General features: G+C 34.4%; 1 non-coding gene across 1 annotated transcript; it reads left to right on the forward strand.

The window, feature by feature from the left end:
- The first annotated feature begins 12112 nt into the window (after window positions 1-12112).
- Window positions 12113-12219, forward strand: LOC139895208 (small nucleolar RNA R71). The gene has a single exon (XR_011775670.1). It is a non-coding gene; the product is annotated as a small nucleolar RNA R71 (small nucleolar RNA).
- Window positions 12220-26420: the final 14201 nt, after the last annotated feature.

The raw sequence follows: 26420 nt of genomic DNA on the forward strand, positions 1-26420 counted from the left end.
TGTACTCCTTTTAAGCTTATCCATGGATCGTGCCCCTATATAATATATATATATATATATATATATATATATATATATATATATATATACACACACACACATATACATACATACGGTCATAACAAATATGTACCTTGAGTGTAAATGATCAATGTCCATAGAACCTATGTAGGATGATCTGCAATTATCGCTTGAAGTAAAGAAATGTGTATTCACCCTATGGCTTGTTCTACTAGGTGACTTGAATTGCAACCGATTGTTGAAGCTTTAAAAAGTAACATAAGATTAAATTTGCTGTCTCTTATCATACATGTTAATAAAGAATATAAAATAGTAAATATATAAAGACTAAAATGGAAGAACACTCACCAGCAACCATAGATTTGTAAAGGCGTGAGGCAAATATGTAGGAGCATTTTATACAAAACAAAACAAAATAAAACAAAACCAAAGTAAATAAAATAATAATAATGTTGGGAAAATGAAAATCTGATGAGTCAAAAGCATGCTAGAATCTGGAGAATTAGAGTCTGAAGTTGCAGACTCTGATGTTTACTGAAGTCAACGGTTTGAGATTTCTTAATGCTAAAGCTAAGGAATATTCTGGAGATTTGTTTAAAGATTAAGAAGATTTGTTTTGATTCGGTTTTATCTCCAGAAGATTGACTTTAGAGTTATTAGCATTTTTGTTTGATTTTTAAGTTTATCTTTTCCATATTTTTAGCTATGTAGTTTTGGAAATCAAATCTTCAGATTTGGTGTTTATCTGTATAAATAGGGACTCGTGTTTTATTTTGAAGATGTACTTTTTCACGATTAATATCATTTATCTTCTATCCTATAATCGTGTTCTCTCATTCTCTGTATCATTAATTCTTATTTATTGTTTGAGTGAGAGTCTGGTGTTCATAGTTCAATTACAGTGAACTAATAACTGGTATCAGAGCGGGTAAGGTGTAAATCCTATTACGGTAATCTTTACAAACGATCTATATTTTTATAAATATGTCTACCAGTACCATTCCTACTCCAGTTATGGCTGGAAAAGGTGTGCCAATATTCGATGGCACAGACTTTGCAACTTGGAAATTGAAAGTCCTATGGTTTTTAGGATCTATTCATGAAGAAGCTGAGCATGTTCTTACAACAGGACCCATTATTCCTGGTTCTATGATAGCTGCTGTTCCTACCACAGATACTGTTACTGCTCAACCTGCCTATTTTCGTGAAACACCAAGAGAAAGATGGACTGAAGCAGAAGCTATCAAGTACAAACTGGATAGCAAAATAAGGAGTATTATTGGGAATGCTGTTACTGTTCCAATTCTCAGAAAGATCAGTCATGCCAAGACTGCTAAAGCTATGTGGGATCTGTTGCTTAATGAATATGAAGGAGTCACTGTTGTTAAGACTCAGAAGAAAAAGAATCTGATTAGATGTTATGAAAATTTTGCTGCTCAGCCTAAAGAATCTTTGAGTGATCTTCATTCAAGATTTCAGGTTCTGATAAATGATCTTGAAAGTGTTGGGGTAGAGAAAACACAACAAGTGTTGTGTCAAAAGTTCATTGAACTGTTACCTTCAAACTTTGAATCTGTGATTACATCTATGGTAATCAGTGAAAAGATAGATAACTATGAGTTAAGTGAACTGTTTGGCATACTGTCAAACTTTTAGGAAACTCAACTAAAGAACAAGATCAATACGAAGAAAACTGCTAAAGATCCAGAAGCTGCATTGGTGGCTACCACAAAGAAAATAAGCAATTATTCTCTAGTTATTCTAGGAAGGTTGAATCTGAGAGTGATGAAACTTCTGATGATGATAGTGAATCTGATGAAGATGAGGAGATCAAAGATCTGGAAGTCCAGATGGCTCTTCTGACTCAAAGGATTGAGCAGAAAAAATTTGGTTATAAGAAGGGTAAAGGCAAGGGTACTTTTGATTCAAAGAAAGCTAAATGCTTTAAGTGTGACAAGATAGGACACATAGCTGCTGATTGCTGGTCTAAGGGTGAAGGAGGTTCAAATACCAACAAGTCTGTTGACAAAGCAAGAAAGTATAAGCTCAAGTACATGAAGTTAAAGAGTGAAGCATAAAAATCAAAGAACAAAGAACAGGAAAAGGCTTTGTACACAGAAGCATGGGAAGATGAAGACTCATCATCTGATGAGGAGGAGGATAAGTGTCTTATGGCTATAATTAATGGTAGTTCTAGCAAGTTTGAGGAAGATATGAAAGCAATTGAGAAGATGGATAAAGACTCTACTTGTAATAAAGTTTCTGCTTATAAGGTACAAAACTTTGTGAACTATCTTGATAATGAAAAAGTGAGAATGTTTCAGTACTTGCTGCTTGACTTTCAATGGTGTTTAGATGATATTGATAGGTTAAGAACACAAATTTTTGATCTTAAAAACACTATCAAAGACAAAGATGCTGAAATTAAAATCTTGAAAAAATGTGAGGTAGAACTTGACACATATAAAATGGCATACACAGAAGAAACTAAAAGATTAAATACTGAATTAGAAAGATCGATGAAAAGGTCAAAACACTATTAATCAATTTGTAAATCTTGGTGTGTATCTTCCAAAAAGAATTCTGATGCTATTGCCAAACAGATTCCAAATGATGTCAAAGCTATACTAGGTGAAAACTACATATTAGATAATAATGTGGAAGTTGATCCAAGTGTATTCAAACCTGACATTCTACCAAACACATTTGTAAAATTTGATGGTGACAAAAAGATTTTAACCAATGCTTTTGTAAGGTCATTAGATCCTGTTGAACCTTCAGAGACTATAATACTTGAAAGTAAAAATCCTTTAGAGTCTGAACTTTTGAAACCTTCAGACTCTAGCATTTTAGTCTCTCATAATAATAGTGTATGTTCTGACCTAGAGTCTGACACCCAAGAGTCAAGTTGCAATAACAACTCTGAATCATCCTCTGAAACTGACACTTGTCCAGATCCAAAAGTGTTAACTAAAAGTAGGTCAAAGTCAAAACAAGAAAACACAATTCAAAAACTCAAAAAGGAAATTTCTAAGCTCAATGAAAAAATCAAGAGTCAAGAAAAACCTTCAGTTAAAAGAACATCTTGTTTTCCTAAGGAAATTAAGAAGATATGGAAACCCAAAGTTTGTGAAAATAAAAGTGTCTTAAAATCTGTTAAGGACAAGTTGATTTGGATTGAAAACAAAGCTTTTGTTTGGAGAGTGAAGAGCACTCCAACTGAACCCACTGAAAAGTGGGTTCCCCTTAAAAACTAACCATTTTCTTTTGTATGTGTCTTGTGTAACAGGGTAACATGTGGTATTGGATAGAGGTTGCTCAAGACACATGACTGGGTGCAAAGAGCATCTTGTAGGGTTTGTTGAAGAAAAAGGTCCTTTTGTAAGATATGGTGATAATTCAGTTGCAAAGACTATTGGTTATGGTACTGTTATAGCTGGAAGTGTTTCATTTAAGAAAGTTGTTTTAGTTGAAGGGTTGAAGCATAATCTGCTAAGTGTAAGCCAAATTGCTGATGAAGATTGTGAAATCAGAATAAGAAAGAAAGCTGGTATTATTTATGATCCTAAAGGAAGACCAACACTTGTAGCCTGGAGATTTCAAAATGTGTATATGCTGGATCTAGATTCTGTTGATGCTGGAATTGAAACATGTATGTACTCTCATACTGTCCCTGAACTTAATTGGCTTTGGCACAAAAGGCTTTCTCATCTCAATTTCAAAAACATTAATGAGCTTTCCAAAAAGAAGCTTGTAAGAGGTCTGCCTCAACAGCCTTTTAAGAAAGATAAACCTTGTTCTGCCTGTATTATGGGTAAACAGACCAAAACAAAGTTTCCCTCTAAAACCCTAGCTACTATTAGTGATCCACTTCACATGCTTCACATGGATCTGTTTGGTCCAATGAACACTAGTAGTCTGGGTGGAAAAAGATATACTCTGGTAATTGTTGATGAGTATTCTAGATTTACATGGGTTATTTTCTTAGTTGCAAAAAGTGATGCTTCTGAAGAAATCATCAATTTGATCAAGAGAGAGCAGGTTCAAAAAGGTGTTCTTGTTAAACAATTGAGAAGTGATCATGGTACTGAGTTCAAGAATGTTACGTTAATTGATTTTTGTGAAGAATCTGGAATTGGTCAAAAAATTTCTGTTGTTAGAACTCCTCAACAAAATGGAGTTGCTGAAAGAAGAAATAGAACCCTTATTGAAGCAGCCAGAACCATGTTATGCCAATCAAATATTGCTCTAAGGTTCTGGGCAGAGGCAGTCAACACAGCATGTTATACTCAAAATAGGTCCTTGATTGTGAAGAAGCATGGCAAAACTCCTTATGAGTTATACCATAAAAAGGTGCCTACTATTCATTACTTCCATGTATTTGGGTGTAAGTGCTATATTTTAAATCAAAGAGATCAGCTTGATAAGATGAGGCCAAAATCTGATGAAGGTGTATTTATGGGATATTCTTCTGTTTCTAAAGCTTATAGAGTTTATAATCAGAGGAGAATGAAGATTGAAGAATCCATTAATGTTTCCTTTGATGAAAGTTCTATAGAAATGGATCAGACATCCAGCACTGAGCAATCTGCACTTGGTGAATTGTCAAATTTAATTTCTGGAAACAGTGTTCAGACTCTGGATTCAGAGTCTGAGTCAGATGAACCTAACTTGCCTGGGTTAAGAAATGAATCTGCAGATAATACTCACACAGAAGAAGTTCCACAAGAAGATGAGCCTGTTGTTATTCAAGAAAGTGATCAGTCATCAAATACCACTGTGGATCCTGTTGTTCCTACTAGAAAATCTTCTAGAAATATAGCCCCTCCAAAGCATCTTGAGGATTATATTGTGGATCCTACTGGTTTTCCTAAACCTAGTTCTTCTGCTCAGACACCTGTGTCTGATTTTGCTATAGCAAATTACTGCTTCTTTTCTTCTTTTCTTTCACTAATTGAGCCCAAAGAAATATTTGAAACATTGGCTGACAATGATTGGGTTGAGGCTATGACTGAAGAATTGACAGAATTTGAAAGGAATGATGTTTGGGAATTGGTTCCAAAGCCTGCTGATAAAACTGCAATAGGCACAAAATGGGTGTTTAGAAATAAGGTTGATAAAGATGGTATTGTAATCAGAAATAAAGCAAGGTTGGTTGCTTAGGGGTACAGACAAGAAGAAGGAATAGACTATGATGAGACTTTTGCTCCTGTTGCTAGAATTGAGGCTATTAGACTATTTCTAGCATATGCTGCTCACAAAGATTTCAAGGAGTTTCAAATGGATGTAAAGAGTGCTTTCCTGAATGGTAAATTGCAAGAAGAGGTGTATGTGAAACAACCTCCTGGTTTTGTAAGTAAGAAATTTCCTAAGCATATTTACAGATTAAAGAAAACATTGTATGGTCTGAAGCAAGCTCCCAGAGCCTGGTATGATACCTTGTCAACATTTCTTCTAGAAAAGAATTTTTCCAGAGGAGCTATTGACAAGACTTTATTTATCAAAAAGGACAAAGGTGATGTGTTACTTGTTCAAATTTATGTTGATGACATTATTTTTAGGTCTACTAATCCACATTTAAGAAAATGGTTTTCTGATATTATGTCTGAAGAGTATAGAATGAGCAATTTATGTACTTTAAACTATTTTCTTGGGTTGCAAATTAAACAGAGTTTTGAAGGCATTTTTATTAACCAAAGTAACTACATCTCTGACATGTTAACTGATGTGCGTAGAGGTGTATACGAAATACTATTATTTTTACTACGAAATACTATGAAATATTACACAAGTTTTATTAATTTACTGATGGGATATACCTAAACCTTGCTACAACACTTATAGGCAGTGTACCTAATCGTAGAGTAGTGTAGTTTTTTAGTAAGTCCAGTTCGTTCCACAGGGAGCTAGCTGAGTTTAACGCTATATTTCTAACAAATATATTTATATAAAATATATATAATTATATATAGTAATATTATTATAAAAGGGGGTTTTTACCGTTTAATGACCGATTTGTCGATTTTATATTTTAAGCGTAAAGATAAATGACGATAATATAAATGACAGAATTTAAATTGCGATAAAGTAAATTGCAGTAATTAAAATGACAGTAAATAAAGGTACGATGAAATATGAAATAAAAGTATTATGCTTATTTAAACTTCCGTAATCATGATATTCGACGTGTTGATTTTAATTTATTACCCTGGGTTAATTGTCCTTTGTCCTGGATTATTCGATGTGTCCATCTGGTTTTTGTCCATAACAGTCCATCAGTCATAAATATAAAATGCGAGTGTCCTCGTCAAATTATCCTTATATCCGAAGTTAAATATTCCAACTAATTAGGGATTCGAACTGTAACAAGGTTTTAATACTTTGTTAATAATTACACCAGGTTATCGACTGCGCGTAATCCAAGGTTTTAATACTTTGTTAACAATTACACCAATTATCCTTGTATGTAATCCACCCCTGTTTTAATGAGATATGAATATTAATTTACCCACTTGATCAGAATGAATAATCAATTACCCAACCCGAATAATTAATTAAATGATCGTAAAAGATGTCGTATAAACGTCACTAAATAGGACATACATAATCATTTTAATAATTATTAGATTAACTAATTTGAAGATAGGTTCGACAGGTTCCAATGAGTTATCGTTCAATTAGACAATACCCCTTATCTATTAATAGTCATAGTCCAATGTCCACAAGTGTCGGTCTTTTGTCCAAACCTTAATTATGGTACAAAATCTAATAACCCCGTCTTAATATTTAGTCTAACATCATGATTACTTTGGCTCAAATAAGCATAATAATAACTTAGTTACGAGACATTAATTTAAAAAGGAAGAACATAGCTTACAGTGGTGATTAATCGCGTAGCGTTGCACGGACAGAGTTCCGACTTTAAAACCCGTAAAACATTTCTTAAATTAACCCAACTAAACCATAATTTATTATTAATCTTAATTATAATTAAAATTATAATTATAATTATATATTACATAGAGATAAAGAGAGATTAAAAAAAAGGTGTATAACTCGTCCGAAAAATGCTGAATTTATAGAATGTGGCCTACTACAGTAACTCATGCGGTCGCATGAGATTTTAGTGCAAATCTCATGCACTCACATGGGCTCATGCACTCGCATGAGTTTTATGCCTATTTCCCATGCGATTGCATGGCCGTCAGATCCAGCTCACATATTTTTTGTTTGCTAGTTTGTCGACGTTATTTAATATAATATATAATATATAAATAATTTATATAATTATTTAAATATTATATTATATTCTTGTGCATAGTTGACTTGTAATTTTAACTCCGTTGCGTCGCGCGTTGATAGTTGGCTTAGGTCCCGGTTCCGGTTTTTCGAACGTCCTTGCGTATAATTTAATATCTTATACTTTGCGTTTTGCGGCTCGTGCTCTTGTAATTTTGAGACGTTTCTCATCAATAAATTGAACCACTTGAATTATATCTTGTACATTTGAGCTTTTTGGTCATTTGCGTCTTCAAATCGTCGTTTTCTTCTTTTGTCTTTGCACTTATTTATTTAAACGAATATTACATAAAAATAGAACAATTGCAACTAAAAGCTTTACATATTGGAAGGATATTGATACTAAATATATGTTCCTTTTTAGCATTATCAAATATCCCCACACTTGAACGTTGCTTGTCCTCAAGCAATACAGAATTTGAAATTAAATCACACTTCACTCGAATCACTTTTTTATTTTCACACTTTATACATCAGTGATTTTGATACGGCGGTATAAACAATGATAGTAACGATGTGGTTTACAGTCCCACATGACTTATAAAATTTAGATCCTTAAGGAAATTGGATCTTTATGAAAAAAATTTGATCTTTTAAAAATTCATTCTAGCTTTTACCCTAGATAAGTTTTCTGGAATAACCCTTCACCGGTGTTTGCAAATTGTTTTTGTGGGTTTTGTGGGTTTCGGATTTGAAAAATATAGCTCAAAATTTGCGGTTTTGTGTCTCCCACTTGCTAACCTTGTATTGGGAAAGCAACACGTCCAGTTTACTTGCTCCGTATATTACCTTTCGGTAAACTACCGTCCGGTTGTAAAGGAAAGCGTTGAACAAGCAACTGTTAAGGCGATGTCTAATGACATGCAGATGTTCATGGTCTACAACGTGTCGGATGCAATTACTATCCTTTGTAGGAGCAATAGTAAAGATCACCCTATAATTTTTCGGTCTGGCACAAGGTCCTGTCTTCGACCATGCTATGCAACCACCGTTCTTACGGTTGACACCCGATTTGGTTCAGGTGACCTAATGAATTCCAGGTGAATTCCTAGGATTTTACGTTCAATGGTAATGAACGCATTGAAAATGGGTTTTCAGAAAACAAATCGGTTTTAATATTGGTCAAAATATTTTCTCGTTCAAGCTCGAGTTTAGATATCATTGAATTCCATGAGTTTGTAATTCTCAATCTTTAAAGTCAATCTCAAGGATTGAGTAATATCAGGCTTAATAGCTGATTTTTAATCTTTAAGGAGATTATCCTTTCTGGGGGTCTGATTCATTAGTCTTATCAAGCTAATTTGCACGGCGCCCTCCCTATTTTACGAGACAGATCCTCTCATGGATAGGATAAGTCTGACCACTTGGCGACCCTGTTTGATGTTGAGGTCCGTGGATTTCCTGCTGATTTTAGAGATGACTTTTTTAGATTTTTCGTCAACCTACAGCTGGTCTGGACGACAACTTCTTGACCTAAATCAAGAAGCGCGTGTCTTTTTCGGAATACTTTACTTCCTTTTAATGATGGAATTGATTCATCGTGTAGATCCATCTTTCTTTCATTTATATTATAGTATATTGGGTAAAACTGATTAATATAGTCCAAAACAAAAGTACCTGCAATAATCTTGTATAAATATGTGATATATGCTTTAAAGAACTTGGTAAATTCTTCCCACACTTAGCTTTTATTTATTTTTTTCTTTGCCTTTTTATTCTCCTCTATTTCATTTTATATGAATTATAACGTTTTGGGTTATTTCTCCATTTATGTTCTTTCCTAGGTAATAATAATTTCGGCATTAACACTTAGTTTTATCGTTCATAAATATGTATAAACATGATTTTGAATTCATTTAGTTGAAAATTTTTCAAATTTTCACAAAATTTGGCAAATAAACCATTCAAATTTTCACAAAATTTGGCAAATAAACCAAGTGCAAACCCGGGAGAATTTATAACCCTTCTCCACACTTGAGATCATGCAACGCCCTCATTTGCATGAAATCAGACTATAATTATAAATTCATGAGGGTGATTAGTGTAGAAAAGTGATTAAAAATACCCAATTTGTAATTACTAAGCTCGTCGAATGATAGATGGAGAGCCTCATCGTTCATTCCTTTTGTTGTAATTTCACATATGTTTTGAGTCTTATCGTCAAAATTAGTAGCTTTTGCTGAACTTTAATGTCAGTCTTTGAAAATGCGCTGTTTTACCCTGTTTTGTACATAAGATAAACTACAAACATATATATATATATATATATATATATATATATATATATATATATATATATATATATATATATATATATATATATACATACTTTTTTTTATAAAAACCTTTATTTATTAAAACAATTTGAATAATTTTTTTTTTTAAATTTTGTTTCCTTTTACTTTAGGTAGTTTCGGTATGTTTACCTAGTCCGTCCCTCGACAAAATTTAAAATTTGTCATTTTTAAAGCGATTGTTTTAAAAGCAAAGATTTTTGGGTTTTTTAATTTTTTTTTTTTTGTATACTTTAGATCAATAATATTAAAAATAATGATAACATAATTTTTCGCCCTAAAGCAATTTCGATTGCATGACCTAGTCTTCAACTTACGATGAATTTTAGAAATTATTTTTTAAACTTAATGATATAAAGTAATTTTTGTTTTTAAAATCACACAAAACTTAAATTTAAAAATGCATATTAATTTCATACAAAACCTACAAAACAAAAATTCAGAATGGGAGGAGAAAACTAGTTCTTTAGTGTCTGCTAGTGGAAAAGACCAATCGGATTCCATTCTCGGTACTACACGAGAACAGAACAACTAACTCTAGACAGCATTATTTCTTAGAACATTTGAATCTCCCCACACTTAGGTAGCTGTGGTGTCGAAATTGTGGTAAACTTCATCGTCAATTTCTCTTGGACCATAATCAACTTGCATATCTGTGACTTTTGCTTTAAACCATTGGTTGGATTCATGTGTAATATCCACAAATTCAATTAGTTTCGCCTTTTCTTTAGGCAAAAGATTGGATACTAACCGGTTACATAACTTAAAGTTCCCATTGGTTCTAGCATCGCGAATCCGTTTAATAAGTTTCTTCATTGAACTGTTAATAACGGGATCATTTAGTTTCGTACCAACAACGGGGTTCTTTGTTATCAAGTCATCATTAGGCGTTACTTCATCTTCCCCACACTTAGGCGTTTTATTACTGTTAAGCACTATCGTTGGAGTTGGTAAAACAACATGGTTCTTATCAATCATTTTTGTTGGTTCAATGGGTTTGGTTGGTGGATATTTAGACTTTCGACTCACAAAGGTGATGGATTTTTCATTATTAATTAGTGTCATTCTACCTTTTCTTACATCAAATAACGCCCTGGTGGACGCTAAGAATGGTCGACCTAAAATTAGAGGAATGTTTGGGTCCTCTTCTATGTCAATGACAATAAATTCGACTAGAAAGGTTAAATTACCTACTTGAACGGGTAGGTTGTCAGTAATTCCAACTGGGTTCCTAATAGTTTGATCAAAGATTCGAACACTCATTTCCGTTGGACTTAACTCACCTACTCCTAATCTCTTATATAATGAAAGAGGCATAACACTCACACTCACACCTAAATCTGCTAGTGCATCATACATGACACAATTACTAAGTAGACAAGGAACAATAAATTCACGGTGGAACTTTTGGTGGAACTGTCTTCACCGGGTTTACTTTTACGATTTTTGTTTCTTGTACTTTCTTATTCTTCTTTTTCTTTCCAGAGGTATCACAAACTTTATTACATATTACTTGCTCATACTCAACTCCTTTTTTTGGAAACGGGATGGGTGGTCTGTATGGTGCCACTACTGATTTTACATACTCGGGTGGTGGTGGTGGTGTAACTTCTTCATTGTTACTCACATCTAAAACCTTCCCATCTTCTGGAGCTGGTTTTTCAGAATTTGTTGACACCATATTAACATTCTCATTCTGAGAATTTACTTCAGTATTACTTGGTAGCTTTCCTTGTTCCCTCTCACCCATCATGCTAGCAAGAGTACCTACATGTTTTTCTAGATTCAAAATGGAAGCTTGTTGAGTTCTTAGTGACTGATCAAACCTCTCATTTGTTTGGGTTTGAGATGTAATAAATTGTGTTTGAGATTTCATTAGCTTTGCAATCATTTCTTCCAGATTTGGCTTTTTCTCCTCGGTTTGTTGTGGTGGTTTATACAAGATATGTTTTTGTTGATTGAAAGTGTTGTTTTGAGTTGTTTGGTTATTCGGACCTTGTTGATTATTCGAGTTATTGTTGGGTCCATTTGGATTGTAAAGAATGTTTTGATTTCGATTAAAGTTTGGCCTTGGCGGTTGATAATTATTCTGATAATTATTTCCCGGCCTTTGGTTCATGTAGGAAACATTCTCTCGTTGTTCCATCGTTTGTTCAATGTGACAATCTTTCATTAAGTGTGGTCCACCGCATTGCTCACAACTGATTCGTATTGCGTGAATATCTTTATTCATCTTTTCCATTCGTCTCTCGAAAGCATCTATTTTTGCGGAAACGGAATCAAAGTCATGGCTAGAATCGGCTCTAGCCGCTTTAGATGAACGAAAAATATCTTTTTCCTGGTGCCACTCATGCGAGTGGGAGGCTGTGTTATCAATAATTTTGTGAGCTTCAGTTGCGGTTTTCTTCATAATGGAACCACCAGCTGTTATATCGATGTCTTTTCGTGTAGCAATGTCGATACCTTGGTAGAATATTTGTACTATTTGATAAGTGTCTAAACCATGTTGAGGACATCCTCTCAACAACTTTTCGAATCTTATCCACGCTTCATATAGAGTTTGATTTGGCTTTTGTGTAAACGTAACTATTTCTCCTTGAAGTCTCATGGCTTTAGATGCCGGAAAGAATTGTTTAAGAAATTTTTCAACTAAAACATCCCATGTATCAATCGCCCTTTCAGGTAACGATTCTAACCAATCTTTGGCTTCTCCCTTTAAAGTCCAGGGAAATAACATGAGCTAGATCTGTTCATCCTCAACTTCTCTGATTTTGAATAGAGTACAGATCCTATTAAAGGTTCGAAGATGTTCATTTGGATCTTCTTTTGGCGTACCACTATATTGACATTGATTAGTTACCATGTGTAGGATTTGTCCTTTGATTTCATAATCTGGTGCATTAATATCTGGCTTAATAATGGCGTGACCTTGTCTTGTGCGTGTGACTCTCATTCGGTCTTCCATACTTAGAGGTTCCGTTACTTTCATAATTGAATTTGTTGAATACGAATCACTAGAGAATTCTGATTTAACGGTTTGTGATTCAGGAGGAATGATTAGTGGTTCAGGATCTTGGAATTGTCCTTGAATATCCTCCGGGTTCTCACATGTGAAGTCGGGTTCAAAAAATGGATTATCGGAAATTTGAGTTGGAGTACTTGTTCGACTAGATGATGATTCTAAGGAAAAATCAACGGCGACAATGTTGGCTAGATGTCTTGATCGAGTTAAAGGTGGTGAACGTATGAAAGGTGGTGAACGTTTTGCTCGGTGCATTCACAGAATATCCTATTAGTTATAAAAGATAAAAATTAATTAAGTTATCAAATTAATAGACTTTTCTGATTTTGCCCACGTTTGGAATAGCCAATAGATGCAGCAGGTAGCCAGGACCCTTTAAATCGGAAGCCCACAACTCGCCACTAACAAATCCAACTATTACTACGAACCAGAAAATTTTGGATGTCTATTAATTTAACCACTTAAAATAATTTTTCGTCGAAGTTTAAAGAAAATAAAGAAAATTCTATGTCCTAAAAACTAGAGCGTCGAGAAATAAGAAAGAAAAAGAGTGCGTCGAAAAACGTCGAAAAATAAAAGGTCGAAAAATAAAAATAAGAAAGAAAAACGTCGAAACTTAAAAGTCTAAAAACTAAATCTAAAAAGTTGCGCCTAAAGGTATTAAAGCTTAAAAGGAATTCTATATCCAAAACGGCAATAACTTAAAAAGTACTAAAATCTTAAAACGGCGTCACAAAATTCTAAAGTACATAAATCTTAGTCTAAAGAAAAAGCACTTAAGGGATTTTACGGCAAAGCCTAAAAATATAGAAATAAAAATAAACTATGGCTTTTACTATAACTTAAAACTAGTTACGAGCGAAAAATATACAAATAAATGATTAAAATATACAATTTATAAAAAGATAAAAAATAATAAAATTACTTATTTTTATACAAATATTATTTTTATATTATTATTTTATAAAAGTATTAATTTATTATATTAATAAAACTAAATATAACTTAAAAATACAAAATAAATAACAACTAAACTAAATTATTATTAAAATAAACCCTAATTAGGTAATTAATAATAATAATAATTAATTAACAACCCTAATTCGGCTGTCCTAGGTTTCAGACGTGTCAGACATCACCATACGGTTGCATGGATTTGAAGCTTCTGATTCATGCGATCGCATGGGCCTGAATTTCGGATCACAAATTGGGCTTCTACAGTACCAGGCCTGATTATTTTTACTTTTTTTTCTGTTTTATATTTTTGTAAAATATTTATTTAAAACTTATAAATAAGAAAAATTTACTTATTAGTTTTTTTTTAACTTTTCATAATAAATAGAAATATAAACTTTTTAAATTTAACTAAACTTAAAAATATAGATATATATTTTTCTTTTTCTTTTATATTTTTGATTATATTATATAAAACGTATTTTTATAAAAATGAATTAAAGCTTAAAATTTTTTATATTTTTTTTAATAGCGTTTCGCTTCGGCGTTCCCCGACAGCGGCACAAAAAATACTTGATGTGCGTAGAGGTGTATACGAAATACTATTATTTTTACTACGAAATACTACGAAATATTACACAAGTTTTATTAATTTACGGATGGGATATACCTAAACCTTGCTACAACACTTATAGGCAGTGTACCTAATCGTAGAGTAGTGTAGTTTTTTTAGTAAGTCCAGTTCGTTCCACAAGGAGCTAGCCGAGTTTAACGCTATATTTTTAACAAATATATTTATATAAAATATATATAATTATATATAGTAATATTATTATAAAAGGGGGTTTTTACCGTTTAATGACCGATTTGTCGATTTTATATTTTAAGCGTAAAGATAAATGACGATAATATAAATGACAGAATTTAAATTGCGATAAAGTAAATTGCAGTAATTAAAATGACAGTAAATAAAGGTACGATGAAATATGAAATAAAAGTATTATGCTTATTTAAACTTCCGTAATCATGATATTCGACGTGTTGATTTTAATTTATTACCCTGGGTTAATTGTCCTTTGTCCTGGATTATTCGATGTGTCCATCTGGTTTTTGTCCATAACAGTCCATCAGTCATAAATATAAAGTGCGAGTGTCCTCGTCAAATTATCCTTATATCCGAAGTTAAATATTCCAACTAATTAGGGATTCGAACTGTAACAAGGTTTTAATACTTTGTTAATAATTACACCAGGTTATCGACTGCGCGTAATCCAAGGTTTTAATACTTTGTTAACAATTACACCAATTATCCTTGTATGTAATCCACCCCTGTTTTAATGAGATATGAATATTAATTTACCCACTTGATTAGAATGAATAATCAATTACCCAACCCGAATAATTAATTAAATGATCGTAAAAGATATCGTATAAATGTCACTAAATAGGACATACATAATCATTTTAATAATTATTAGATTAACTAATTTGAAGATAGGTTCGACAGGTTCCAATGAGTTATCGCTCAATTAGACAATACCCCTTATCTATTAATAGTCATAGTCCAATGTCCACAAGTGTCGGTCTTTTGTCCAAACCTTAATTATGGTACAAAATCTAATAACCTCGTCTTAATATTTAGTCTAACATCATGATTACTTTGGCTCAAATAAGCATAATAATAACTTAGTTACGAGACATTAATTTAAAAAGGAAGAACATAGCTTACAGTGGTGATTAATAGCGTAGCGTTGCACGGACAGAGTTCCGACTTTAAAACCCGTAAAACATTTCTTACATTAACCCAACTAAACCATAATTTATTATTAATCTTAATTATAATTAAAATTATAATTATAATTATATGTAAATTATATATTACATAGAGATAAAGAGAGATTAAAAAAAAGGTGTATAACTCGTCCGAAAAATGCTGAATTTATAGAATGTGGCCTGCTACAGTAACTCATGCGGTCGCATGAGATTTTAGTGCAAATCTCATGCACTCGCATGGGCTCATGCACTCGCATGAGTTTTATGCCTATTTCCCATGCGATCGCATGGCCGTCAGATCCAGCTCATATATTTTTTGTTTGCTAGTTTGTCGACGTTATTTAATATAATATATAATATATAAATAATTTATATAATTATTTAAATATTATATTATATTCTTGTGCATAGTTGACTTGTAATTTTAGCTCCGTTGCGTCGTGCGTTGATAGTTGGCTCAGGTCCCGGTTCCAGTTTTTCGAACGTCCTTGCGTATAATTTAATATCTTGTACTTTGCGTTTTGCGGCTCGTACTCTTGTAATTTTGTGACGTTTCTCATCAATAAATTGAACCCCTTGAATTATATCTTGTACATTTGAGCTTTTTGGTCATTTGCATCTTCAAATCGTCGTTTTCTTCTTTTGTCTTCGCACTTATTTATTTAAACGAATATTACATAAAAATAGAACAATTGCAACTAAAAGCTTTACATATTGGAAGGATATTGATATTAAATATATGTTCCTTTTTAGCATTATCATTAACTAAATTTGGTTTTAAAAATTGTTCTACTTTAAGAACTCCAATGAGTGTTTCTGAAAAGCTTGATAAAGATGAATCTGGAAAACTCACTTGTCAATCAACCTATAGAGGTATGATTGGATCTTTGCTATACTTAACTGCTAGTAGACCTGATATAATGTTTGCTACATGTCTTTGTGCACGTTACCAATCAGATCCTAGGGAGTCTCATTATAAAGCTGTGAAAAGAATTTTTAGGTACTTAAAAGGTGCCCCTAACCTGGGTCTTTGGTACTCTAAAGACTCAGGGTTTGATCTAATTGGTTACACAGATGCAGACTATGCAGGTTGCAAATTAGACAGAAAAAACACTTCTGGTGGATGTCAATTGCTAGGTGGAAAATTGGTCAGCTGGTCTAGTAAAAAGCAGAATTCTGTGGCCACTTCCACAGCAGAAGCTGAATATGTTGCTGCAGGAAGTTGTTGTGCTCAGTTACTTTAGATGCAACATCAACTTTTGGATTTTGAGTTAACACTGACCAAAACTCCAATAATGTGTGACAATGAAAGTGCAATTGCTATTACTGAGAATCCAGTGTTTCACTCCAGAACCAAGCATATTGAAATCAGGCATCATTTTATAAGGGATTGTGTTGAGAAGGGCAAAGTGTTTTTAAAGCATATTGGTACTAAAGATCAATTGGCAGATATTTTCACTAAAGTGCTTCCTGAAGAAAGGCATTTTTATCTTCTTGGGCAACTTGGAATGTTAAATCCATCAACTGAAATGTTGTCCAGTGATGATACTCTCTAAACTGTTGTTGTAAAAAAAAAAAAAAAAATTTAGAGTCTGGATTACGTCACATTCAGAGTCTGGATGACACCATGTTATTTAGAGTCTGGAAAGGTTTACTCTGTTTGTGTATTTTTACTGTTAACTTGTTTCCTTCTTTGGTCAATAAAGGTTTTCTTTATTCGGGTTTATAAAGTAAAAAGTTAAATTTTGCAGGGGGTTAATGGTAACTTTTTGAAATTTTTGTGTCAGAGTGTGATGCCCCGGAAAATTTCAACTAATTTAAACCAATTCTCTATACGATTTATTATTTTGGCACGTTAAACAAAGTCTGTTAGATTGAGTCTCAAAATTTTAGAACTGTTCATATATACAATTACCTTTGATTACTCTCAACGATTCATGAACAATTATATGTATGTATATATATATATGTACAAGTAAAAAAACGACTTTCCTACAGTAAAACCCTAGTTGCTACAGTAAAATACTATTTGATGTCGACGAACAAACAAACAAAAACAGAAAGGGCGGCCATGCGATCGCATGGCAAAAACACTGAAAACTCATGCGATCGCATGAGCTACAGTAAATCGAAAAGTAATATAAATACGCAGTTCGTTCGACGAATTTTTTTCAAATTAAACTCTCAATATTTATATTTATATTATAATTATAATTTTAAATTTAAGTTTAATAATAATAAGGTATATACGAGGGTGTTTTTAATTCGGGTTTCAAACCGCTTTAAGCTAAGGAAATATTAGGTATTATTCGGGGTATTGTTCTTGAATCCAAGGCCAACCATACAGTCGTCTACCATCATTACGTCTACGCAATTTGCCTACAATATTGAATCGCAATATTGAACTGTGAGTTATAGTCTCCCTTTTTAAATACTTTAAATATTTTTGGGCTGAGAATACATGCAATTTATTTTAAACGCAATAAGACACAAGTACATACAAAATTCTACACTGAGTTAAACCGAAAATCCCTTAGCTTTGGTAACTAGTAGCTGCCAGTACATAGGATATGGACTGGTGGGCGCGAATAATTGTATATGGATCCATAGGGCTTGACATCCCCGTCCGAGCTAGAGCGCTAGCCTTTTAACGGACGTATGTTATTTGAGTTTAAGACACGTTGGTTTGCGCGTATTAAAACGAATGGGGTAATTCTCACTATAGCGTTAAGTTTAGTTACCAGGGTGCTCTATTACGTAGAATCTATTGATAAACTTTTGATGAAATCTTGTGGTCTATCTTTATATATGTTTATGACTCGAGCAATTAAACCTATAACTCACCAACATCTGTGTTGACTTTTTAGCATGTTTTATTCTCAGGTCCTTAGAATGCTTCCGCTGTGATGTGCTTGTTGCCTGCATGGAGTCTCTCATGCTTTGTACAAAGTTTATTGCATTCAAAATAAAACTGCGTTGTGTAATAAATAATTGGACTGTAATGTCAACCTGTAAATTAAAGACTTATGTATTTTGGGGTTTTGCTTATACCTAAGCACTCGCCCACATGTTTATAACTTTCTATGTTTAGAAAGTCACTTATTTTAATGAATGCAATATTTTATCAAAACGTATCATATAGAGGTCAAAACCTCACTGTGGAATCAATGATTAACGTGCCGCGTCAATAGCGATTTTGACGGGTCGTTACAGTTGGTATCCGAGCTTGAGGTCATAGGGAACCAGAAATTACATTAGTGTGTTTAACTGGTAATTGTTAGGATGCATTAGTGAGTCTGGACTATGACCATATCTGTTTTTACTGATTTTTGCTTATTATTTGGTCAAAAACATTATATGTGATATATTTATATGCTAACGTAATTGTTGTTTCAATTATGTGATAGATGACTTCTTCTAATCCTATCATTTTGTACGACTCGGAATCGGACACTGAATCTATTCTATCCACAACTGAAAAGGGCGTTCCAATACCTATTAAAGAAGAAATTATGTTAGCCGGGGAATCTCAACTCCCGGTAAACCCAGAGGAGGTTCCAGCTCCACCCAGCTTTAGTTTTCCGGAGCCACAGTATCGTTGGCATGGACCCATGATCCCTGGAGTAAACGAGGATCGTCCATTTCTAAACAAATATGGACATTGGTCCAGATATACCGCCGACGGGCGGGTTGTGCTGATTACGCCTGGCAGATTTCGGTTCATGACCACCGGTACATATTTTTGCAGTTCGTCATCATATTCTCCTACACATGACTCAGACAGTTCGTCATCAGACGAGATCAGTAAGGAGGAGGATTTCGCTAATGAAATAAAAGAGATCACTAAGGAGAAATTCCAACTTGCTATAGATAATAAAAACAACCACAATAATAAAATGTCCTTAATTATTAAAAAAGAACAGGACCATTCGATCCGTAACCACCCTTATTGTATTAAACCCACTGAGGCAACGGGTACCTCAAAACCCCAACTAAAAATAAAATACACTGCCAGGATGTCTGTCGGACCATGTGCACACAAACAATTGGCAGAGAGAACCAAATGGGAAGAAGTTTCTGATAGTTCTGAATGAACGACCTCGCAACCATAAATCTTCCATGCGCTATTTTATTGCTTATGTGTGCTACTCTATCTTGTTATGTAAAATAAGCATATGTAAAATATCAGTATTGTATGGTATTGTATTATTTTGGTTTATTAATAATAAATGCATGGAATGATTATTTGTATTATTACTACTTCTTATTATTATTATTACATAATAATGTAGTAACTCGCTATAATTTTCATAGTGGAATATTATTAGGATTATAGTAGTTAATTCCTTGTACTAGCTATTATGTATGAACTTAACGGGTAGGTAATACCCTAGAAATAATTATAAAATGCTAATAAGAAGAAAAGGCTTTTATAATAATCGGTTCATATTATTAATATGCTACGATTAACTATTGACAACTCATTTTTCCTATAATATTCTATATGATTAAATTATATCTGTTGTGTTTATTGAAGAAACATGTCTCAAATGTCGGATGCTGAGTTTGAGCAACTAGTCGAGAAACGTGTGAATGAAAGAATTGTTGCAACCGAAGCAGCAAAAGCAACAACCGAAGCAGCAGCTAAAGCAGCAGCCGTAAACACAAACTCACGAAACGGATGCTCATACAAAACTTTTCAAGGATGCAAACCACAGACGTTTAGTGGAACTGAGGGACCAGTCGGTCTAACCCGATGGTTTGAAAAGATGGAGTCCGTTTTCAAAATCAGTAATTGTGCGAACGGAGACAAGTCAAAGTATGCTTCGTGCACGTTGCAAGATGGTGCACTTACTTGGTGGAATAATTATGCTAAAGCAGAAGGAATAGATACGGCATATGATATCTCTTGGGAAGAACTGAAAAAGATGCTAATCGAGGAGTACTGTCCTCGAAACGAGATCAGAAAAATGGAATCTGAGTTACGTAATCTGAAGGTTATCGGCGCGAATCTCAATAACTATGAAAAGCGTTTCATGGAACTAGCCTTGTTGTGTCCCGAATTGGTGCCAAACGAGAAACGAAAGATAGAAATGTATATTGACGGTTTATCGATCAATATCAAAGGAAATGTTACATCGTCCAAACCAAATACGATGCAGGAAGCCATGACAATGGCACACCAACTCATGGACCAGATCACAGAGAGTTCGATTAAGGCACCAATTACCGAAGTCAAGACAACTGAAGGAAAGAGGAAATGGGAAGACTATAAGGGCAAAAGTACTCACCTGAAGAAACAAGAAACTTTTAAAGGTAAACAAGATTGGGCAACTGCAAGTCCAAACTATAAGGGACCTCATCCGTTCTGCAAAAGGTGTTACACACATCATGCAGGCTATTGCCAAGTGGTCTGTGATAAGTGCAACAAGAAAGGACATGTGGCGAAAGATTGTTATGCCACCGTTTCTGAAGTAAAGACAAAATTGACCGATGTCAAGAAATGTTATGGATGCGGGAAGTCTGGTCACTTTATAAATCAATGCCCTGATAAGGAGAAGAACAAAGAACCCGCACGTGGGAGGGCATTTAATGTTAGTGCCAGTAAAGCACGTGAGGATCCTAATCTTGTCACGGGTACGTTTACCGTTAATAATCAACTAGCTTCTATTATGTTTGATACGGGTGCTGATAGAAGTTATATGTGTAAAGACTTTAGTTTTAAACTAAAATGTGCATCATTACCTCTAGACGATAAATATACTATTGAATTAGCTAATGGTAAACTGATAAAAGCCGATAAAATTTGCCATGGTTGCGAAATGAATCTCGCTGGTGAAACCTTCAAAATTGATTTGATACCCGTAGAATTAGGAAGTTTTGATGTAATCGTTGGCATGGACTGGATGTCCAAAACAAGAGCGGAAGTTGTTTGCGCTGAGAAAGCAATCCGCATCCCTCATAAGGATGAAACGTCATTAATGATTTATGGGGAGAAGAGCAACTCAAAGCTGAACTTTATCAGCTGTATGAAGGCCCAGAAACTTATAAGAAAAGGTTGTTATGCTATTCTGGCACACGTAAAGAAGATCGATACTGAAGAAAGAAGCATTAATGACATGCCGGTTGTAAGAGAATATCCCGGAGTATTTCCAGAAGAATTACCGGGGCTACCTCCACACAGATGTGTAGAATTCCAGATTGATCTCATACCAGGAGCTGCACCTGTAGCCCGATCTCCATATAGACTTGCACCTTCAGAAATGCAAGAATTACAAGACCAGTTGCAAGAATTATCGGACCATGGATTTATTCGTCCTAGTTTTTCACCTTGGGGTGCTCCTATTCTGTTCGTCAAGAAGAAGGATGGATCTATGAGAATGTGCATAGATTACCGAGAATTAAATAAATTAACGATCAAGAATCGGTACCCATTACCGAGGATTGATGATTTGTTTGATCAATTGCAAGGATCAAGTGTTTATTCTAAGATTGATCTACGCTCCGGATATCATCAGCTGAGAGTGAAGGAAGAAGATGTTCCTAAAACAGCGTTCAGAACCCGTTACGGTCACTATGAATTTTTAGTCATGCCTTTTGGATTGACTAATGCTCCAGCAGTATTCATGGATCTAATGAATCGCATCTGTAGACCGTATTTAGACAAATTTGTCATTGTTTTTATCGACGACATATTGATTTACTCGAAGAACAAGGAAGAACATGAGCAACACTTAAGACTGGTACTAGAGATACTCAAGAAAGAAGAATTGTACGCAAAATTTTCGAAGTGTGATTTCTGGTTACAAGAAGTACAATTTTTGGGTCATGTTGTCAGTAAACATGGAATTAAAGTTGACCCTGCCAAGATCGAAGCCATTAGTAAATGGGAAACACCGAAGACTCCAACACAAATCCGCCAATTCTTAGGTCTTGCTGGTTACTACCGAAGATTCATTCAAGATTTCTCTAGAATCGCCAAACCCTTAACTGCATTGACTCAAAAGGGAAAGAAGTATGATTGGTCCACGGAACGGGAATCCTCATTCCAGTTATTAAAGAAGAAGTTAACGTCTGCACCCATTTTGTCATTACCGGAAGGAAATGATGATTTCGTGATCTATTGTGATGCTTCGCGCCAAGGTTTAGGATGTGTATTAATGCAACGCACAAAAGTTATCGCATATGCCTCACGACAACTAAAAATTCATGAAAAGAACTATACGACGCACGATTTGGAACTTGGAGCAGTAGTTTTTGCACTCAAAATATGGAGACACTATCTATATGGCATCAAGTGTACAGTGTACACCGACCATAAGAGTCTTCAGCATATTTTTGATCAAAAACAACTCAATATGAGGCAACGTCGCTGGGTAGAGTTGTTAAACGATTACGATTGTGAAATCCGTTACCATCCCGGAAAGGCTAATGTTGTAGCTGATGCCCTAAGTCGAAAAGAAAGAGTAAAACCTCTTAGGGTCCGAGCCTTGAATATTACAATTCGTACTGATCTCACAAAGCAAATTCAAGCAGCACAGTTGGAGGCTTTAAAAGAAGAAAATGAAAAAGGCGAAATAAGCAGAGGGTTAGAAAAACAGCTTGAAGTAAAAGCCGATGGAACCCTGTATTTTGCTGATAGGATATGGGTACCAAAACATGGTAATCTAAGGCAACTAGTACTGGATGAAGCACACAAAACGAGGTACTCAATTCACCCAGGAAATGGGAAAATGTACCACGATCTCAAGAAGTTTTATTGGTGGCCTAATATGAAGACAGAAATTGCTACTTATGTAAGCAAATGTTTGACGTGTGCAAAGGTCAAAGCTGAGCACCAAAAGCCGTCAGGATTACTACAACAACCAGAAATTCCGCAGTGGAAATGGGAAAGAATAACCATGGATTTCATTACGAAATTGCCAAGGACTGCAAGTAGTCATGATACTATTTGGGTGATAGTTGATCGTCTAACTAAATCAGCTCACTTCCTACCAATAAAGGAGACAGACAGTATGGAGAAATTAGCACGCCTATATTTGAAGGAAGTAGTTTCCAGGCATGGTGTACCCATCTCCATCATATCTGATCGTGACACCCAATTCACATCACGTTTTTGGCAATCATTACAAAAAGCATTGGGAACTCGATTAGATATGAGCACCGCTTATCACCCACAGACAGATGGTCAAAGTGAAAGAACAATACAAACATTGGAAGACATGTTATGGGCATGCGTGATTGACTTTGGAACCAGTTGGGATCGACACTTACCGTTGGCAGAATTTTCATACAATAACAGCTATCATACGAGCATCAACGCAGCACCATTTGAAGCACTTTACGGTAGAAAGTGCAGATCTCCTATTTGTTGGAGTGAAGTAGGAGAAAGACAACTTACTGGACCAGAAATTATTCACGAAACCACCGAAAAGATCATTCAAATACAACAGCGATTGAAAACGGCCATGAGTCGCCAAAAGAGTTATGTTGATGTAAGAAGAAAACCGCTAGAATTTCAAGTGGGCGACAAAGTCATGTTGAAAGTGTCACCCTGGAAAGGCGTTGTACGATTCGGTAAACGAGGAAAGCTAAGTCCTAGGTACGTAGGACCCTTTGAAATCACCGAAAGAATTGGAGCAGTTGCTTATCGATTAAAGCTACCGCAAGAACTTAGTAGTGTTCACGACACATTTCACGTGTCAAATTTGAAGAAATGTTTAGCTGAAGAGGATGTCGTAATTCCTCTTGACGAAATACGAATTAATGATAAACTCCATTTTGTCGAAGAACCTGTTGAAATCATGGACCGTGAGGTCAAACAATTAAAACAAAGCAAAATACCGATAGTTAGAGTTTGTTGGAATGCAAGACGAGGACCCGAGTTTACTTGGGAACGTGAAGATCAAATGAAGCAAAAGTATCCATATTTGTTCACTGATATCGCTCATGAAACAGGTACTACTCAAAAATTTCGGGACGAAATTTTCTTTAACGGGGAGGTACTGTGATGACCCGGAAAATTTCAACTAATTTAAACCAATTCTCTATACGATTTATTATTTTGGCACGTTAAACAAAGTCTGTTAGATTGAGTCTCAAAATTTTAGAACTGTTCATATATACAATTACCTTTGATTACTCTCAACGATTCATGAACAATTATATGTATGTATATATATATATATATGTACAAGTAAAAAAACGACTTTCCTACAGTAAAACCCTAGTTGCTACAGTAAAATACTATTTGATGTCGACGAACAAACAAACAAAAACAGAAAGGGCGGCCATGCGATCGCATGGCAAAAACACTGAAAACTCATGCGATCGCATGAGCTACAGTAAATCGAAAAGTAATATAAATACGCAGTTCGTTCGACGAATTTTTTTCAAATTAAACTCTCAATATATATATTTATATTATAATTATAATTTTAAATTTAAGTTTAATAATAATAAGGTATATACGAGGGTGTTTTTAATTCGGGTTTCAAACCGCTTTAAGCTAAGGAAATATTAGGTATTATTCGGGGTATTGTTCTTGAATCCAAGGCCAACCATACAGTCGTCTACCATCATTACGTCTACGCAATTTGCCTACAATATTGAATCGCAATATTGAACTGTGAGTTATAGTCTCCCTTTTTAAATACTTTAAATATTTTTGGGCTGAGAATACATGCAATTTATTTTAAACGCAATAAGACACAAGTACATACAAAATTCTACACTGAGTTAAACCAAAAATCCCTTAGCTTTGGTAACTAGTAGCTGCCAGTACATAGGATATGGACTGGTGGGCGCGAATAATTGTATATGGATCCATAGGGCTTGACATCCCCGTCCGAGCTAGAGCGCTAGCCTTTTAACGGACGTATGTTATTTGAGTTTAAGACACGTTGGTTTGCGCGTATTAAAACGAATGGGGTAATTCTCACTATAGCGTTAAGTTTAGTTACCAGGGTGCTCTGTTACGTAGAATCTATTGATAAACTTTTGATGAAATCTTGTGGTCTATCTTTATATATGTTTATGACTCGAGCAATTAAACCTATAACTCACCAACATCTGTGTTGACTTTTTAGCATGTTTTATTCTCAGGTCCTTAGAATGCTTCCGCTGTGATGTGCTTGTTGCCTGCACGGAGTCTCTCATGCTTTGTACAAAGTTTATTGCATTCAAAATAAAACTGCGTTGTGTAATAAATAATTGGACTGTAATGTCAACCTGTAAATTAAAGACTTATGTATTTTGGGGTTTTGCTTATACCTAAGCACTCGCCCACATGTTTATAACTTTCTATGTTTAGAAAGTCACTTATTTTAATGAATGCAATATTTTATCAAAACGTATCATATAGAGGTCAAAACCTCACTGTGGAATCAATGATTAACGTGCCGCGTCAATAGCGATTTTGACGGGTCGTTACACAGAGGTATTTATATTTCCCTTAATTCTCTTTCTTCAAAATCTTCTTCAAATTAATCTTCAAACATAAACCCTAATCCCTCTCATTCGATCATCATCTTCTTCAAAATCTCTCTCGGTTTTCATAATTCATTCGTGTTCTTACAAGTTTTTGATTGAAGCTAATGGCAAATACGAAGTTCATTCCTTTTGTTCTTGTTCCAACCGATAACATGATTAGGGCAAAGGAAATCAGAGGAGAGAAGGATGTGCAGGTTTCGGCTAACAATAGGGTTGTTTGTGCTACTATTCCTGCGAATTTTGCCAATGAAGGGTATGAGCATTTGGTATTGTTCATGCGAAATCATCCTTTAAAGGAGGCTTTTTCAAGACAACTATCATGTTTCCAGAGATGTTAGGTGAATTTTGGTATACCTGTGTTGGAAACAGAGAAGATAGATCTATCACTGGCACTTATCGAGATGGTAACAATTCTTTAACTATTAGAGAAAATCATTTAAGAATTGCTTTGAATCTTCCTGCATAGGATAACTTTGTTAGAACTGTATCAAGGTCTCCTGTGAGATCTTGTTTTCCTATGGTTGGTCAGCCTGTAACTAATTCTTCTGTTAAGATTAGTATGTTCT

The sequence above is a fragment of the Rutidosis leptorrhynchoides genome, chromosome 2 (genome assembly GCF_046630445.1).
Source record: "Rutidosis leptorrhynchoides isolate AG116_Rl617_1_P2 chromosome 2, CSIRO_AGI_Rlap_v1, whole genome shotgun sequence".
Lineage (NCBI taxonomy): Eukaryota > Viridiplantae > Streptophyta > Magnoliopsida > Asterales > Asteraceae > Rutidosis > Rutidosis leptorrhynchoides.